The sequence below is a fragment of the Pongo abelii genome, chromosome 4 (genome assembly GCF_028885655.2).
Source record: "Pongo abelii isolate AG06213 chromosome 4, NHGRI_mPonAbe1-v2.0_pri, whole genome shotgun sequence".
NCBI lineage: Eukaryota > Metazoa > Chordata > Mammalia > Primates > Hominidae > Pongo > Pongo abelii.
Window position 1 is genome coordinate 107,494,201 of NC_071989.2, and position 19,085 is coordinate 107,513,285.

Sequence of the window (19,085 nt, forward strand, 5' to 3'; positions counted from 1 at the left end):
AGTGTTCCTAATATTAAAAATAGTGCTTTTTTAATTTGCAAAATTCTGTTGTCTTACCTCTAAGTGACAGTGATGAATTTTTAAAGGCCTCTTTCCATGAGGTAGTTCGATTCTATATAACCATTGCTTAGGAGTTCTTTGAAGAGTCTTCCAAGCTTGGTATCATTTATAATATTAAGAGTCATCTTATTTAAACTTCCAAGTACTTCTCAGAATTTTGTATTGATTCCTCTACTTATAAACTGATTTGGTAGATTGATGACAGTGTAACATAATATTCTTCAACGTCAAATTTGTTGAGGGAATCCTTACCAACTGCCAAGCTTGTTATAATTCCACATGGGTTTATAGATATTTTGAAATTCTGTCATTAATATGTTCAATTCTTTTGACCATTCTTATGATTCAAATAATCTGCATGTAACTTTGGACCCATAATTATAGTTTGAAGTGTAATTTAAATGTTACAGCATTTAAAACTGAAGAAATGATACATGATAATAAAAAGTGTAACAGTCAGCCATTTCGGAGTTTTTTTTTTTTTTTTCCTATTGTGGAACACTTGAATTTAAAAAATTAAAATATGTATTTTTAGACTCTGGAACTATTTCTAAATTAATGAGACACAAATTTGCTAGGAAAGTTTAACAATTTTATAAGTCATTTTAAAGCAATGATAATAAAAGAAAAATATATTGTTACTATGTGCCAGGCTTATTTTCCAAAACACTTTTTCTATGAGCATCTGTGACTTTGAAAAAGCCCCACATTCCACCTTCCCTTCTGTGTGAACAATAAATTTATGCCTTTGCATGCAAAGCCTTCTTGCGTGATATAAAAGCAGTGCTTCATTGAAGTTAAGAACATGGGCTTTGAGTCAGGATGGCAATTATTAAAAAAATTTAAAAAATCACTAATCATCAGAGAGATTCAAATAAAAACCACTATGAGGTACCATCTCACACCAGTCATAATGGCTATTGTTAAAATGACACAAAATAACAGATGCTGGTGAGGTTGTAGAGAAAAGGGAATGCTTATACAGTGTCAGTGAGAGTGCAAATTTGCTCAACTATTGTCAGAAACAATGTGGTGATTCTTCAAACAGCTAAAAACAGAACCTCCATTCGATCTAGCAATACCATTACTAGGTATATACCTGAAGGAATATAATTTCTTTTACCGTAAAGACACATGTATGTGAACGTTCATTGCGGCACTTTTCACAATAGCAAAGACGTGGAATCAACCTAAATGCCTATCAGTGACAGAATGGATAAAAAAAATGTGTCACCTATACACCATAGAATACTATGCAGCCATTAAAAAAATGAGATCATGTCTTTTTCGGGAACATGGATGGAGTTGGAGGCCATTATTCTTAGCAAACTAAGGCAGAAGAACAAACACTGCATGTTCTCACTTATAAGTGATAGCTAAATGATAAGGACACATGGACACATAGAGGGGAACAACAGACACTGGGGTCTACTTGAGGGAGGAGGGTGAGAGGAGGGAGAGAATCAGAAAAAATAACTAATGAGTACTAGGCCTAGTACATGGGTGACAAAATAATCTGTACAGCAAACCCCCATGACACAACTTTATCTATATAACAATCTTGAACATGTACCCCTGAACCAAAAGTAAAAGTTAAGAAAAAACAAAATTGGCTTTGACAAGCACTCAAGTGCTTCTATTGTCCCTCAGTATCCTTTTCTGTGAGCAGTGGTAACAATACCACTCTATAACTTGCTGTGAAGTTACAAGGATTATATTATAGGATACATCTAAAGAACTTAGCATATGCCTTACATATTTGTGTGCATTTAAATAATGGTGATTATTTTTAAATTATATTTTTTCCATGGATGTTAATTGCTTTCCATATTTTGAAGGAATTTACCACCTCAGCATTCTGGTTTCTGAATTAAAATAATTTACTAAATTTCCCAAATTGCATCATATCTCAAAATCAATGTAAGATTGGTCTATAGGAAATGTATTCTGGATATGTTTCTTTTCACATAAAAAAAACAACCATTTTAACAGTCCAGCTATGTAAATGCCTTTTATTATTTTCCCAGATCCAAATTACTGTTTCAGAAAGATTACATCCATTTATACTGTAATTTTGCATTCTCCAGAGCAAATGATCATGTATTTTCAAGGTGAAATATTCCATTTTTATAAATAATTTTAATTTTTTATTTTAGACTCAAGGGGTACTTGTGAAGGTTTTTCACATGGGTGTATTATATGACGCTGGGGTTTGGGGTATGCATCAGTGAGCATACAGTTCAAAAGGTAGTTTTTCACCTTTGCTTTCCTCCCCTTCTTGCCACTTCTAGCAGTCCTCAGTATCCATTGTTCCTATCTTTATGTCCCAATATTTAGCTCCTGCTTATAAATGAGAACATGTGGTATTTGGTTTTCTGTTTCTGTGTCAGTTCACTTAGGATAATGTAGCTATAGCTACATCCATATAGCTTGAAAAGATATTATTTCACATTTTTAATGGCTGCATAGTATTCTGTGATATATAGGAATCACATTTTCTTTTTTTTTTTTTTTCGAGACGGAGTCTTGCTCTGTCGCCCAGGCTGGAGTGCAGTGGCGCGATCTTGGCTCACTGCGAGCTTCGCTTCCCGGGTTCACGCCATTCTCCTGCCTCAGCCTCCTGAGTAGCTGGGACTACAGGTGCCCGCCACTACGCCTGGCTAATTTTTTGTGAGGAATCACATTTTCTTTATTCAATATACTGTTGGTGGGCACTTAGGTTAATTCCATGTCTTTGCTATTGTGAAAAGTGCTTCAATAAACTTACAAATGCTTGTGTCTTTTTTTATACAACAATCTGTTTTCCTTTGGGTATGTACCCAGCAATGAGATAACTGGGTCAAATGCTAGTTTGTTTGAATTCTTTGAGATATCTCTAAACTTCTCTCCACAGTGCCTGAACTAATTTACATTCCCCCCAATAGTGTATAAGCATTTCTTTTTTCTATAGCCTCACCAGCATCAATTATTTTATGTCTTTTTAGTAATAGGCATTGTGAACGGGATGAGATGGTATCTCATTGTGGCTTTGATTTGCATTTCTCTGATAATTAGTGATTTTTAGCATTTTTTCATGTTTGTTGGCTACTTGTATGTCTTCTTTTGAGATGGGTCTGTTCATGTCGGCCTTGTCCAGTTTTCAATTTTTTTTTTGTTTTGTTTTTGTTGTTTTACTTGCTGAGTTGTTTAAGTTCCTTAAAGACTCTTTATAGTAGGCCTTTGTTGGATGGAGAATATTTTCTCCCATTCTGTGAGTTGTTTTTTTACTCTGTTGAAAAATATGAAATGCTTCACGAATTTGCGTATTATCCTTATTCAGGGCCATGCTGATTTTCTCTGTATCATTCACAATTTTAGTATACATGCTGCCAAAGTGAGCACAGCTATTCCATTCTGAGGGGTAAAGAATCAGAGTAACAAAGGATGAAAGTGCCTTGAAACAGTCCAGGAAGCTGCCTGAGAGGAGAGTGTGGTCCTCCAGCTGTGGTTCATGCACAGCTTCTCCTTCTTCCTGGTTTTTCTGCTTAGTCTGAAAGATGTCAAATGCATTTTATTACAATCAATTCTTCTCTTGACAGTTTTCATAACTGCAATTAAAATGTACTTTTTAGTATTTACATGAACACTTTCCATTTTTCAATCTATCCCAGTCAAGATATTTCCAAATAAAATCAAATTTTATTCATTTTTATTACTTAATTATTTTTATGTTGATAATCTCTGAGAAAATGTGTAGGTATTTTTATATTCCTATATATGTTAAAGTTGACTATAATGTGAGAGAAAGCAACACATATTTATAATTGAAAAATTGAATCATCATATTTACAAATAGGAACAAATTTATAAGACCAAGTCATCCTCCACAGTTAAAAATGTACCTGGAAAGTTTTAAAATCATATAAAAAATCTGTATTAAAAATTTCAAACTTGTTCTTAGTTGGAAGATCTTTTTAAAAAATCTAATTTTGGATAATTCCAATATATTAGAGGAAAATAATCTCTATCATTGAAGTAGTGGAATGTAAAACATAAAAGAATTAGACTCTAAAAAACACTTTGTGATAACAATTTGGCTAACTATTTAAAAATGCAAAGTTTCATTAAATGACATTTATATTTATTGTTGACATTAAAAACAACTTTTCTTGCACAGAAATGTAAGTTATTTGAAAAACATTGCATGTATACAAGTTGTGACTAACGTTTTGAGCATTTGTAAGGTATCTAATATTTGACCATTGCCAGATTATTCATTCTTATGTACTTTATTGAAAATAAAGCAACTGTAAGAACTTTATAGGTGTTATAGAGAGTGTAAGGATGGAATAGACATGACATTTATCTTAAGTATTATAGCAAAAAAATGAATAAGTAAGTACAGAGATAATTATGACACAAAGTATAAAAGGTGGAAAAATAAAATATTAGTTTCAGAGGACAAAAGTGATTCTATTTAGATGTTTAATTTTAGCTAGGTCTTTAAATTGATATAGGGAAGTCTATATAAAGATAGAAAGATACTTTGGGCAAATACGTAGGAAAAAACAAAAGGTTTGGAAGTATGTATCTATGTGGGGATTTGAAAATATTTCACTTAGCAAAAATGGAATTATTGGAGTCAACCTATGAAGACAGCTTGAAATTAAATTATAGAGAGCATTAAATGATAGACTAGGGAATTGTGACTATTTTGTATTTAATAGGAAGTAAATTTAATTGTATCTTTTAAAATGTTTTAATCATACTGTTTTCCTCTGTTGGAAAATGATACACATTCATTGTACAATACTGAAAAAATAAAAATAAACAAAAAAAGGAAAATTGCTCCATATAGATCTCTGTGGTCACTTTGCTTTTCTCATCTTCTTCAGGGCTCTCTTCAAATGTTACCTTATCAAAGAGGATTATCCTGACCACTCTATTTAAAATATAGTAAGCTCCACCTATCCTGTATTTCCAAACTAATAATTTACTTTATTTTTATTTACTTTAGTTATTGTTGATGGACATGCATTTGTGTACTTGTTATTGTCTTTTTGTGTGTGTTTTTCTGTGTGTCATTTATTGAGAAATTCAGGAGGATGTAACTTTTATTCATTTTTGTATTACCAATACGAATAAAGTGTATATTGTAGTTGAAGTTCAATACATATTTTTAATAAGTGAAAAATAAAGTCATACTGTACTTACTGATTAATTTGCTTGTCTATCACACATATAAATTATTAAAAATGAGCCAGGTTATGATGTACTGATAATACAGTGATGAAAGCAACAGACTAGATTTCCAGCTTTCATTTATGTCTGGTTACTGTACACAAATGTTACTGCACACAACTCGAATATCTGAAAAATTACCTACTGCTATTCAGAACCTTACAAATAATAGATATTTTTGTTTATTTTAGTTCATTACCATACATTTGGATGTAATAATAGTAACAAATTTAAGGATAAAAAACACTAATCCTTACTTAATATTAGAGCCATTAATATCATCTTTGCAAATTTGCCAACCAGCTGTCTAATGTCTGAGAATAATCAGCAACTTTTTAATATGTATATGTTGCATAGTGTATTCTCTTTACTTACAGAGTTTATCACCCATACCTCCTCGTTAAGGGCTTTTAAGATTTCAGTTAGTTGTGTTAAAATTGTTGAAAAGATTATAATGTATTCAGATTTAACTTATTTCCAGAGATATAATCTACACAATGTGAAAAGACTTCAAGCAGAGATATATTTCCTAAGTATTGGGGTAGTTCATCAGTGTGAATATACCACTATTTATTAATTCCTGCATTTGAACACCTCCAATATGAGCTATAAGGATGATGGTTCTTTGGCCTCCTCTATTTGGAAAGAGGACCCAAGTCATTTAGGTTGGCATCACAGTTCTCTGGTGTGGAGGAACTAAAAAATGGTTAGATTTTGCATGAGGATGGTGAATATCTGCATGCATACTAATTTTTTTCATTCTACACACATGCCAGAAATAGCATCACAATGCTTTCCCAATGAACACAGGCACTTCAGAGTCACTCTTCACAACTACTACACATCTACCAGAGTTGATATGTGGTATGTGACTTGAAACTTATATTCCCCTTCTTTTCTGGCTAGGTTACTCGATGGTCTTCACTATATGATAGCCAAATTATCTGTTTGGTTCATTTTCATTATCAGCAGAGTCTATTCTGGATGAGTTATTTGTGGTGGAATCTCATAAAGTAATATCAAATGAGTAGGAGGAATTTTATACCAGTTAAATATGTGATATAATTATGACAACCTAGTTATAAGTTCTGGGAAGTATTTCCAAATCTAGTATAACGTTATGGAGGAAATTGTAACATCTTGGAATTGAAATAAACCTCATATATCACCTAATCCAATGTTTTCATTTTTTATGTGAGGAAGTGGAGCTTTAGAGAAGTTCAGTGGCTTTTCCACGGGTTCACAGGTAAAGAATGGCAGAGTGTTGTGTGCCTGTTATAACATTGCATGATCTATAATAGTACCAAATAGCAGTTAGAAAGCCTGGACTATATACAATGATTTTTCAATCCTTATATTTGAAAACTGCATTCTCTCAGACTATGACACAAATTTAAACTGAAGGCTTAAATTAAAAGTGATCTCAGAACAAATTGAATGCACTTGGAAATATGGATTCTGCTCAGGCTTTCAAAGGTATTAGACAGGAGTATGATGAATGCTGGAATTTCATATAATTTCTCAGACAGAAATGACAGGCTATTCTTACTTAATCTGCTACACATGAATTGGCTAAAGTTTAGTCTTGTGCTCATTAACATAATTTGTAATTGTTTTCAAACAGTTAATATTCATTTATTTATTATTTTATTCACACATTCCCTAACTGTAGTACTTACCTTCATGGTTTTGTCCATTTGGCACATTTTAGAATATTTGTTAGAATTAAATAGGTATTTGTGAAGCTTTATAAAGATTTAAAAACTATATGTCAGTGTGTAAATAACAGTACTCAAATATGTCTTAGTCTGAGGGATTTCAATTTAAGATGATAGTGTGATATAAAAAATAAAGGAAGAACATTTTTCTCTCCACAACATGTACTTTTCTGTATCAACATGTGTTCCCACATTCAAATGAAATATGTTATCTTAAAGTGTTGAAATAAAATTGTAAACATCTGAAAATTATAAAAATGCAAAGCATGAGAAAAATTAACAAAAAAATATGAAAGTTCGTTCAGTTTCTTCTTTCACAACTGTCTGCAAAATGCATCAGGATAGAAACCTAATATAATGTTAAATTCTAAATGCTCAGCCTTTGTGATATGCCCCCAAACTATCTACTTTCTTCCATCTGCATTGCCACTATTAGCTCTCAGCTTTCCTATTGCAATAATATTTTAAGATATATTTTTCTAAGATTATTCCCTACCCCTTTTAATCCACTCTTCTTTTGGCATTCAGATTCATTTCTGCTCTTCTCTCACTTAAAACTATCCCATGGATTCCCACTGTCCTGACAGCAAAATTCAGAATCTACCATGTATTTCTCATACAGTCCTACATTAAGCAGCCTCTATTTACTTCTCTGATTTCATCTTGTAGCCATTTTCTTTCCTTCACCATGCTCCAACACTAGCCTTCTTGTTTTTTTTTTGTTTATTGTGTTTTGTTTTTTTTTGGAATTGTCAAGCCCCTTCTTTTCCCATGAACTTTGTACAGACACTCTCCAAGATTTTCTTGGCATAGACTTCTTGTCATCCACATGTAGATTAAATGTTTCCTCCTCACAGAAGCCTCCTTGGTCATCCTATCTGAAGTCATCTGCACTGTTATCTTGCTTTTTCTTCAAAACATGTATCTCAATGGAAATTATCTTGTATAATCATCTATTAATTGTTAATTATCTGTCTCTTCGTGCCTTAATTAAGCTCCACAATAGAAGAACTTTGTCTGCTATGTATACAGGTATACCTCATTTTATTTTGCTTCACTTTGTTGTGCTTTGCAGATAGTGTATGTTTTACAAATTCAAGGTTTTTGGCACCCCTGCATTTTGCAAATCTATTGGTACCATTTTTCCAACAGCATGTGCTCACTTAGTGTTTCTGTGTCACATTTTGGTAATTCTCCCAGTATTTCAAACTTTTCATTGTTATTATATTGGTTATGGTGATCTGTGATCAGTGGTCTTTTGATGTTACTATTATAATTGTTTTAGGGTACCACAAACCACGCCCACATAAGACAGCAAACTTAATTGTCAAATATATTGTGTATTCTGACTGCTCCACCAACCAGTTGTTTCCCCATCTCTCTCCCTCTCTTTGGATGTCTCTATTCCTTGAGATGCAACAATATTGAAATTAGGTCAATTAATAATTCTACAATGGTCTGTAAGTGTTCAAATGAAAGGAAGAGCTGCAGGTCTCTCACTTTAAATCAAAACGACTTAAGAAATGATTAAGTACAGAAAGCAATTCAAAAGCTCTCAGGGCCAAAAGCTAGGCCTTTTGTGCCAAACAGGGAAGTAGTAGATGCAAAGGAAAAGTTTTTGAAGGCTTTTAAAAGTGCCTCCTACTCCAGTGAACATATGAATACTATGAAAGTGAAACAGCCTTATTGCTGATATGGAGAAAGTTTTAGTTATCTGGATAGCAGATTAAACAAGCCATGACATTCTCTTAAGCCAAAGCCTAATCCAGAGCAAGGCCATAACTCTCTTTAATTCTTTGGAGTCTGAGAGAGGTGAAGAAGCTGCAGAAGAAAAGTTTCAAGCTTATAGAGATTTATTTATGAGGTTCAATGAAAAAAGTCATCTCTACAACATAAAAGTGCAAGGTGCTGCAACAGGTGGTGATGTAGAAGCTGTAGCAAGTTATCCAGAAGTCTATTTAAAGATAATTGATGAAGGTAGCTAAGATAATGGATGAAAAGCAGTAGATTTTCAATGGAAATGAAATAGACTACTATGGGAAAAACGTGCCATCTAGGACTTTCATAGCTAGAGAGGAGAAGACAATGCTTGGCTTCAGTGTTTCAAAGTATAGGCTGACTCTCTTCATAGTGGCTAATGCAGCCAGTAACTTTAAGTTGAAGCCAATGGTTGTTTACCATTCCAAAAACTCTATGGTCCTTCAGAATTAAGGCAAATCTATTCTAACTATGCTCCATAGATGGAAAAATGAAGCCTAAATGACAGCACATCTGTTTACAGCACGGCTTACTGAATATTTTAAGCCCATGGTTGAGATCTGCTGTTTAGAGAAGAAATTCCTTTCAAAATATTATTGCTCATTGGCAATGCACCCAGTCACCCAAGAGCTCTCATGGAGATTTCATTAATGTTGTTTTCATGCCTGCTAACACAGAATCTGTTCTGCAGCCCATGGATCAAGAAGCAACTTCTACTTTCCTGTCTTACTATTTAAGAAATACATTTTGTAAGGCTATAGCTGCCATAGGTAGTGATTTCTCTGATGGATCTGGGCAAAGTAAATTGAAATCCTTCTGCAAAGGAATCACCATTCAAGATACCATCAGGAACATTCATGATTCATGGGAGGAGGTCAGAATATCAACATTTACCAGGAGTTTGAAAGAAGTTGATTTCAACTTTCATAAATGACATTCAGGGTTTTAATACGTTACTGGTGAAAGCAACTGGATATGCGGTAGAAATAACAAGAGAACTGGAATTAAAAGTAGAGCCTGAAGATGTGACTGAATTGCTGCAAACTCATATTAATCTTGAATGGATGTAGAGTTGTTTTTTATGGAATAGCAAAGAAAGTGATTTTGAGATGGCATCCACTCCTGGTGAAGAAGTTAGAAACCTTGTTTAAATGAGATGAAAAGATTTAGACTATTACAGAAATTGAGCTGATAAAGCAATGACACAGAAAGGATTGACTCGAATTTTGAAAGAAGGTCTACTGAGAGTAAAATGCTATCAAACAGCATCACATGCTATAAAACAGTATTTCATAAGGTGAGGAGTCAATCAATGAAAAAACTTCATAGTGTCTTATAAGAAATTGACACAGCTACCTCACCTTTCAGCAACCACCACCATGATTAGTCAGCAGCCATCAACATTGAGGCTGGAGCCACTAACAGTATAAAACATTATGTACAATTAGCTGAAGGTTCAGTTGATCATTAGCATTTTTTAGCAATAAAATATTTTAAAATTAAAGCATGGACAGTTTTAGGCATAATACTATTGCACACACAATAAACTCCAGTATAGTATAAACATAACTTTTATATGTATCAAGAAACAAAAAAGAGTCATGGGAATCACTTTATTGAGATATTCACTTTATTGCAGTGGTCTAGAAACCAATCTCACAATATCTCTGAGGTGTGTCTGTACTACTGTATCCTTAGGATCTATATCAGTGCTTAGCACATATGAAACACTCAACTATTTCTTAATATTTGTAATGGATATCACCATCTCCTAATCCTTAAATTTTATTCCACTGCCCTGTGAAGTAAATCTATGTAGGAGTGATGAAGTGTGTAGTTTTAGAAATAGCACAGAAAATTATTGTTTTAACATTTGACATTATCATTAATACATTTTCATAATTGTTGATAATGGACAGAGGAGGAGAGTAAAAACATTGATAAGTTATGTCAAAAAGTAACTCCTGGTTCTTCTTTTTTTGTTATTGTGTGCAGGTTATACAGACAAATGATCTTTTGGAAGCTGTATTTACAAGGAATATAGTGGTAGAGAAAGGTCAGGTCTTCCAGCTGAGTAGCTTGAAAGGAAAAAAAAATTGCAATTTCTCCTTATTTTCTGGCAGTTTTTCCTTTTAATATTTTTTTCTGTTGTACATATTTTTTCAGTTTGTCAGATGTAATTTGTGAGTCATTATTATATTTAGAATACAATTTGATTCAAGGACTGCATGAAATGGAGAATCACACTATTAGGTAATCAGAAAACCATTATAATAGCATATTTTCACAAACTTAAAACGTTACTCTTCAAAAGAAAATTAACTTTCAAACAATTTTTTTTGTATTCTGTGTTATAAATACATAATTTTTTAAGGCCTATGATTATTAATGTTAAGACAAGGTCATCTCTCACACATAAAACTTACATAGTCAGTTTTCCACTCTTGTATTTGCTTTCTCTAAGGACTGACAAAGAGAACACTGGATTCTTTAATGGATACTACAACTCCTAGTTATTTTGAAGCTTTCTAACATTATCAAAATTCTGCATGTATTAATCTGATTAAGTGTTATTTTTTGAGGTAGTATTTTGTTGTTAATTTTGAATAAAACATTTATTGAATCCAGACAATGAGCATAATATTTAACAAGTGACATAAACACCACGAACGTGCATATTTTGCAAAGAAAACCTCATAATCATTTTAAGGTTGAAAACAATTTTGTGAATGTTTATAGGAGAGAGAAATGCATGTATTAAGAAATTATAGATTATTCAAATACTTGTCTGGGTTTTCATGAAAGAGGACTTTGGGGGCAGTTTTCATTAATTTGTTTCCTTGTTTTATTATTATGTTGATTATTTCAATCTTGAATCATATAAATAAGCATTTTAATTTTCCATTGTATATTTCTGCCATGTATAAGTAAGTTGCAAAAATCTTCTGGGTTCCCGCTCAGTGCAATGATCTGTGTTAGAAAAAAGTGATTATGATATATTCAGTTTCCTCTCATGATAAATTAGTTGTATTTAAATATGAAGTGAGGGAAAATTCACAGAGTGATAATGTTAAAATTCTAGTACAAATTTTTAAAAATTATAGGATGCTATAAAAGTGGATAACTGTGAGTGTTAGTAATGGAGATCTCTTAGGATGAGATCTTGAAGATCTCTGAGAAGTTGAAATTTAAGTGGAATCTGGCATAACGAGAGGAAGTAAGCCATGTCTACTTCTGGGGAAAAAGCATTCTAGGTAGAAGAGCCAAAAATTTAAAGTCTCTAAGACAGTAAAGCTATGTACAGACTCAAGGAGCTACATGAAATGAGGGTGGCTAGACCATAGTGAGTGAAAAAGGGAGTGCTGGATGAGATTGTGTAGATTAGTAGAGCCCACAAAGATCTGTTGGCAATTGTAATATGTTTAATTATATATATATATATATATATACACATGTGTGTGTGTGTGTATACACCTATATGTATACACGTATATATAATAGTCCAAGACTTCCGTAGAGAATGAATTTGAATGAAAGGAAAAAAAAAATAGAATAATATCAAGATCTTTTACAAAAGAAATCATAGTGTCTTGGTATAGGATTGTGGCAGTGGATATAGAGAAAAGTGAATGGGCTCCCATTATACATCTGTGGTAAAGCATAACTTGATGCAAGTTGGGAGTAGAAAAGAATAAGTTGAATATATTTCACTCAAGCCACTCAAAGATTAGAAGAGTACTGATTGCAGTGGTTAAAGTCAAGAGTTTAGATCTGAGCAGTTTGAGCTCAAATATGAAGATATATGTATCTAACAGGTTCAACTGTAGATTGATAAACAAATCTGACATTCATTTTTTTTTATATCGTGAGAATTAGACCATCTGCAAAGGCAATATATAGAGAGAAGATGGGGCCTGGAGCAAGAAACGACATTTTGAGATCTGGCTAACATGGAGAAATATGCAAAGCAGTGTGTGAAGGAGCAGGCATTAAATATGTGGACAATCAGAATTATACATTGTTATAGAACATGAGAGAAAAAACAGTTTATAAAGCACAGAATCATCTGTTTTAATGCTGCTATGTTATTAAATAAAGTAAATATATAAAAATATACTTATGGCTTTGAAAAACTGAAGGTTGTTAGTAATTTCATTTGAAATAGATTCATTGAAGCACTTGGTGAAAGTCACTTGGAGTGGTATGAGGAGTGAATGCAATGTGACAAGGTGGGGAGGAGAGATGTATGCAATTTTTTGGAGAAGTTGATGGAAGTATTTTGTTAATGAATAATATAAATTCAAGAAAAGCTAAGATAAATTGACCTGAGAAATGATAGAGCAGTTTTATATGCTGATGAGAATAATCTAGTAGGGAGATGCTGATAGTGAGGAAGAAAAAGAAAGACTGAGGAAATAAAATACTTTATTGACTCTAATGGAGCAAAAGATCTACTTATCATAGGAATATAAACATTTGGTTCATTGAAATAGAAGGGAGGATGCTGAAGCAGAAAACAGACACTGGAGTGTTTGTAGATTTTGTCATGGGGAGATTAATGAGCCCTATTCTAAAAGTTTGTGTTTTCTCAAGTATGTAAAAAGCAAGGTCAATGGCAGAAAGTAAGAGGGGGACCGATTTAGAGGGATGAGACTCTAGGAGACAGAGTTCCTTAAATAAATCTGAATTCATGATGACATTAGTCATTATTTAACACCCAATTTCATGATACTGTCTGATGACATTTGGCCATGCAGACTGTTAGCAAACTTGACTGTAGCACATCCACCGAAGTGGAAGGCAGATGGGCTACAGCGGTGTGGGCGTAAAGAACATGGCATGAAAGGCTAAATTGACCCAGTTGTACTAGATGTTTTAAGGTTGGGCCACAGTGGTCCAGAAGTCACAAAACTGTTAGCACCCTGGGTGTGATTGCCTCTACTACCATCTCGATATATTTAAGCTGCATGCCTCCAGAATTATTAATGAACTATCTAAAAAGAATCAATATATTCTAAGTATCACTGCTTTTGCTTCTACACATTTTTTCCTATACTCACAACTTCCAACCTTCCCTGAAAATATCTGGGAGTTTGAACTAGGAAAAAAAAGTGTGTGTACATGCATATAGTGATCCAGTTTTTTGTATTGTTTTACTCCTCATTTCTGCAACTTCATTAAAGTTTTTCTCCATGTTCTGGCATATTATTTTAAATCAATTCTCTAAATAACTGATGAGAACTTTGCAGCATTCAGTAATCAGATTGCTGCCTGTTTATTTCTTGTTTGTTTTCATTTAGGCAATTGTAATTTTCATCTGAATATGTTTTTTACTAATGCCAGGTGGCTTCTATTGCATAGATTCAATGCATTTGCATATTTGAAAAAAATGGATTTTTTCTCCCTGTTTTTTCTTTTTCCTTTGGGTACTATTACTTGATAGAGAAATGTTGACTCAGCCCTTCTCAGGGATAATTTTAGGAACACTGTGACAGAGCCTCCATTTTGAATATTACATACTCTCTGGCATATCATGGCTGGGAATGCTTTCTGAAGCTTTATTTGTAAGACAGCTGAAGAGTTACAGAGTGCTTAAAATTACTCAAGTCCTTCACTTTTCCCTATTTGCATTCTCTCCTAAGCCTTGCTTCTCTAAACTTGGAAATTTTCTGGGCTCCGTTGGAGAATATTCTTAGATCACAGGTAACCCATTCCTTGTCCACACTGAACTGGGCTCATATTTCTTCTTCTCTCAATCTGATCCTATCTACAATTTATCTTCCAGAAAGTTTATCTTACTAGATATGCAATCTATTCTACTTAATGCAATAATTGTCTTCCTCCTAAATGGTCAGGTAAAGAGAAATTGTATTAACATTGCTTTTGTTATTGTCTATTGGTTTTATTTATTTTCTTCCAATGTGTTTGAAAGGATAAGAGCTACTTTTGTAATTTGGCTGCTGACAAATTCAGGAAATTTTTATAGATTATACTAACACATATAACATATAGATTAAACGAGGTAATGATATCATATTTTTCACTATTGTGTAGGATATATTTGCAACATTGAGTTTTATTCTGAATGGCATATGTAACAAGAACACTGACAAAGTGGACTACAGAGAAATTGGTGTTTGGCATAGTTGAAGATAAGGTTGCCATTACTTGTGAAGAATTGCTAAATGAAGTAGGAAGGTCTGAGATAGTTATATGAGTGTGTGATAAGAATGAGAACTATGATGGCAGGCTGAATATTACTTGAAGCTAAATTTGTCTTAATAGATGAAAACACATGATAAACATTGGAACTCCCCAGCATTAAAAATGAGCTGTTTTAGAATGGTGAGCTCTTTGTACTGGAGGGGCATTCAATCCGGGGGTGTGCATCTATCAAGTATGATGTGGAAGTAATTCTTTCACTGGAGAGGTGGTTGGATTGATGTTCCTTTCAAATCTAATAGCCTATGATTTTGTGAGGGTCAAATTGAGAATACTGTCTCTTAAAGGATTACCTAGTATTTTCTGAGATATATCAATATTTGCTATTTTGAACCTAGAAAAACAATAATAGTTTATAACCAGAAGGACATGACAGATTGCAAACAACATAAACTATAAGAAGAAATAAATACTCAATATAAAAAGCAAAGAAAACACAGACTACATACTAAATAATAAAATCCAAAAGAAATATTAAAACAGTTGATATAAGTTGACTGAACAAAGAACTAATCTCTTTCAGGTAAATAAGGTAAAATCATCCACTTAAGATGAAAGATCATTTAAATTAGAATATAAAGCAAAACTTAATCACATTATTTGTAAGCAACACATCTATAACAATGACTTGGAAAAGTTTAAAAAAGTGAAAGGGCAAAGCTAAATGAATAAAAGTAAACAAAAATTAACACTCAAGGAAATTAGGGGTCACCTTCTTAATGGATTATATGGAATTAAGAATGAAAACATTAAAAATGATAATACATAGTATAAATCAAAATGATTATGTATCTGTTATGAATATTTGTGCTCCAAATAATATACTATTCATTTGCTTATTGAGCTCTTTTCATATGTCAGCCAATATTCTAGGCTTTAAGGTTATATAATAAACAAAAAGAACATGCTTTATTTTCTCATAAAGCTGATACCTTTACTGGAAAAATAGAAAATAAAGGGAATGGATAGTATTATGAAGAAAATCTAACACTGAAGAAGGTAGCACATCTTACTAAGACTTTATTTCATGTCTCTTAATGCATGACAATTCAAATAAACAAAAAGCAATTAAGAATATGGAATTTTTAAATAATAACAAAGTAGAACTAATTTTTGTGTATTGAACTCTATATCCTAAAGGCAGACAACAAACTACTTCTTCTCTCAAATGTTCAAGGAATGGACACAATTTTTAAGAATACCTCAGTAGTAAACATGGGAATATTACACAACTGTTTTCTGTTTCTAAAGTTAAAAAAAGTTTATAATATGTTTAAGTTAGGAAAAATATATTATTGTCTGAAACAAATAAATAAAATTTTAGTATAGACAGAAATTTTGTTTTAGGATATACACAGGATATAAAATTTTCAAAGATAGAGATATTAATAGAAATGAAAATACTACATATTCAAAGCCAATGAGATTTTATTGAAGCAGTCATATGACTGAAAACAAATGAATTTAGCACTCAATGTAAGTGTTATAAACAAGAAGCAATAAATTTAGAAAAAGCCTAAAAGCAAAAAGTTTTGGACAAATATCAAATGAATATTAATAGATTGAATTAAAATGGAAGAATCAGTAAGTTGATATACGAATTGGTTCATTTTACTAACAAAAAGTAAATAAAATGTGAACTCACCAAACAAAGAAAAATGTAGAAATCATAAATAGTATAACATTATAAATGAAAATACAAAAATAATCACAAATATAAGAAATTAAAATTTATAAGAAGTCATTTTGTTCAATACTCTGTATAAAAATTGATAACATCAATGAGGAAGTGTAGAATATTTAATCAGACAAATTCACCCGGAATTTGTAGAGAATGGCTCTCTCTATCATCTTAATTCTTGCTACTTTTCCGATATTATCTTCTACCTTTTTTCCTCTTTGCTCTCAGGCTGGCCCTCATACTACTTTTTTGTGCAGAAAGCAAGGCCTCACCTCAGGCTCAGGACATTTGCACCTCCTGGTCTTTCTGACTTGGAACATTCTTTTCCACTGATAGCCACTGCATTCCCTTATTGCCTTAACATTTAAGCTCAAATGTCATCCTATCAGAGAGACTTTTTCTAATCACTCTATATAAAATATACCCCACCTTGTATCTCTGTTATGGATTGAATGTTTGTGTCTCCCCCAATTCTTATGTGGATGCCCTAACCCACAGTGTGACATTAATTGGAGGTAGGATCTGTGCGAAAGCGATAAAAGTTAAATGAGGTCTGAAGGCGGGGGCTGTAATCTTAAAATATATCCATAATTATTAAGTATAAAAGCAGAATCATATCTAATAGTAAAACCTTTAAAGATATTTCATTATATTTAGACTAATAGAATGTACATAATCACAACTATTTAGCATCATTTTGGAGGCACTAGATAAGATAATCAGGCAAGAGAAATAAATAGAAAATAATAAAAATTGCATTGAACTTAATGTCATCATTATTTGAAGATTATAAGTATGTTCACCTGGATTGTGCACCTAAAATGATTGTACACCTAAAATGATTGTACAATTAGTAATTCTGGAATTTGCTTGAGGACAGTATTTATATAGTGGCAAATTTGAGATCTAATAGTGCCATGAGTTCCTGTTTTAGATTTTCTTTTACTAAATAAGGATAAACAAAATATAAAATTAATTTAAACAATGAAATGAAAAGACAGCCATTTTCCCCAAAATGATGATTATAACCGCATGAGAAAGGAAATGGAAACACATAATATTAAATGGTAAGAGAAGTTGTATCAGAATATTCAAAAGTGCTAACCACAAACATTTATACATACAAACAAGTGAGGAGTCACATAAGATGTAGATGCTTTCCAGAAAGCATCACTGGCAGCATAACCCACCCCCCCAAAAAAATCAAGACAGTCTACATCATTATAACTTTTTTTTGAAATTAGAAGGCAAATTCCTAAGAGTAACAAGCCCATCTGTGGAGAAACAGAGCACATTAATTATTTATCTCACAGAACAGAGGAGAAAGAAGTGATTACTCTACAGGCAGCCAGAAAGAATTGAAGTAAAATTTTAACAAGTTATTAAAGGCCAAGTATGGGGCTGGCATATTAGTGTGGGAATGCTAGAATTCTAAGTTACAAGGGAGGTTGGCATTCACTTCCAGGTTCTTTTCTGATCTCTCTTTGGTGGTACGAAAAAGGAGGCAGGTCCCTGGGCATAGGACCTATACAGTTACTTAGGTCCCAAACTTAAAAGAGCTCTGCATTTGGTTTAGTGCTCTGCTGTCACTAGCTTGAAATTATTAATGATTTTGGAACAAGGGGCCTCATATGTTCATTTTACACTTGGTCTCACGTATTATGCAGCCAGGCTGGCATGTTGGAGGCTACTGGTGGCTGGTGGAAAGTGGATAGGAATCCTATTTCTCCATATTCTTTCCTCTAACAGGGCAAGGCCCAGGCAAAAAGCCAATGTTTCTGCGGACAGAGTAGAGGCAACATTTCTGTGCATCTGGTGGAGGGATAGGAATACTCCCCTATCCATAATATAGTCAAAGATCTACAGCTTCCAGGGAAGCAGTAGAAAGAAAAGCCTTCTGCTGTCAGGGTAGAATAATTAACCATGTTCATGGATGAAATTTGATTGTTACTAAAATGTCAATTGTCCCCAATTTATCTAAGAATACAAAGCAACCCCAGTGATAATTTGTGAAAGTTAATTTTAGATGTCAACTTTACTGGGTTAATGGGTACTCAAATGTCTGGTAAAACATTATTTCTGGGTATGTCTGTGAGGATGTTTCTGGAAGAGATTGACATGTGAATTAGTGGAGTGAATAAGGAAGATATAGGTTCACCTAATGTGGGTGGACACCATCAAATCACTTGAAGTCCAGGATAAAACAAAAAAGCAGAGTGAAAGCAAATTTGCTTTCTCTTCTGGAGCTGGAACACGCATGCTATCTAACTCTTGAACATCAGAACTCCGGTTGTTTAGCATTTGGATTTAGGAATTGTATCAGTGCCCCCTCCTCCCACACACTCTCAGTCCTTCAGCTGCAGATAGAATTACACCATTGGCTCTCTGTTCTCAGACCTTCTGACATGGACTGAAGTACACCAGCA

The 19,085-nt window shown here is 33.0% G+C and overlaps 1 non-coding gene across 1 annotated transcript; it reads right to left on the reverse strand.

Annotated features, from left to right (window-relative positions):
- Positions 1 to 3,334: 3,334 nt before the first annotated feature.
- Positions 3,335 to 3,441, reverse strand: LOC112133543 (U6 spliceosomal RNA). The gene has a single exon (XR_002915189.2). It is a non-coding gene; the product is annotated as a U6 spliceosomal RNA (small nuclear RNA).
- Between the last annotated feature and the right edge of the window lie 15,644 nt (positions 3,442 to 19,085).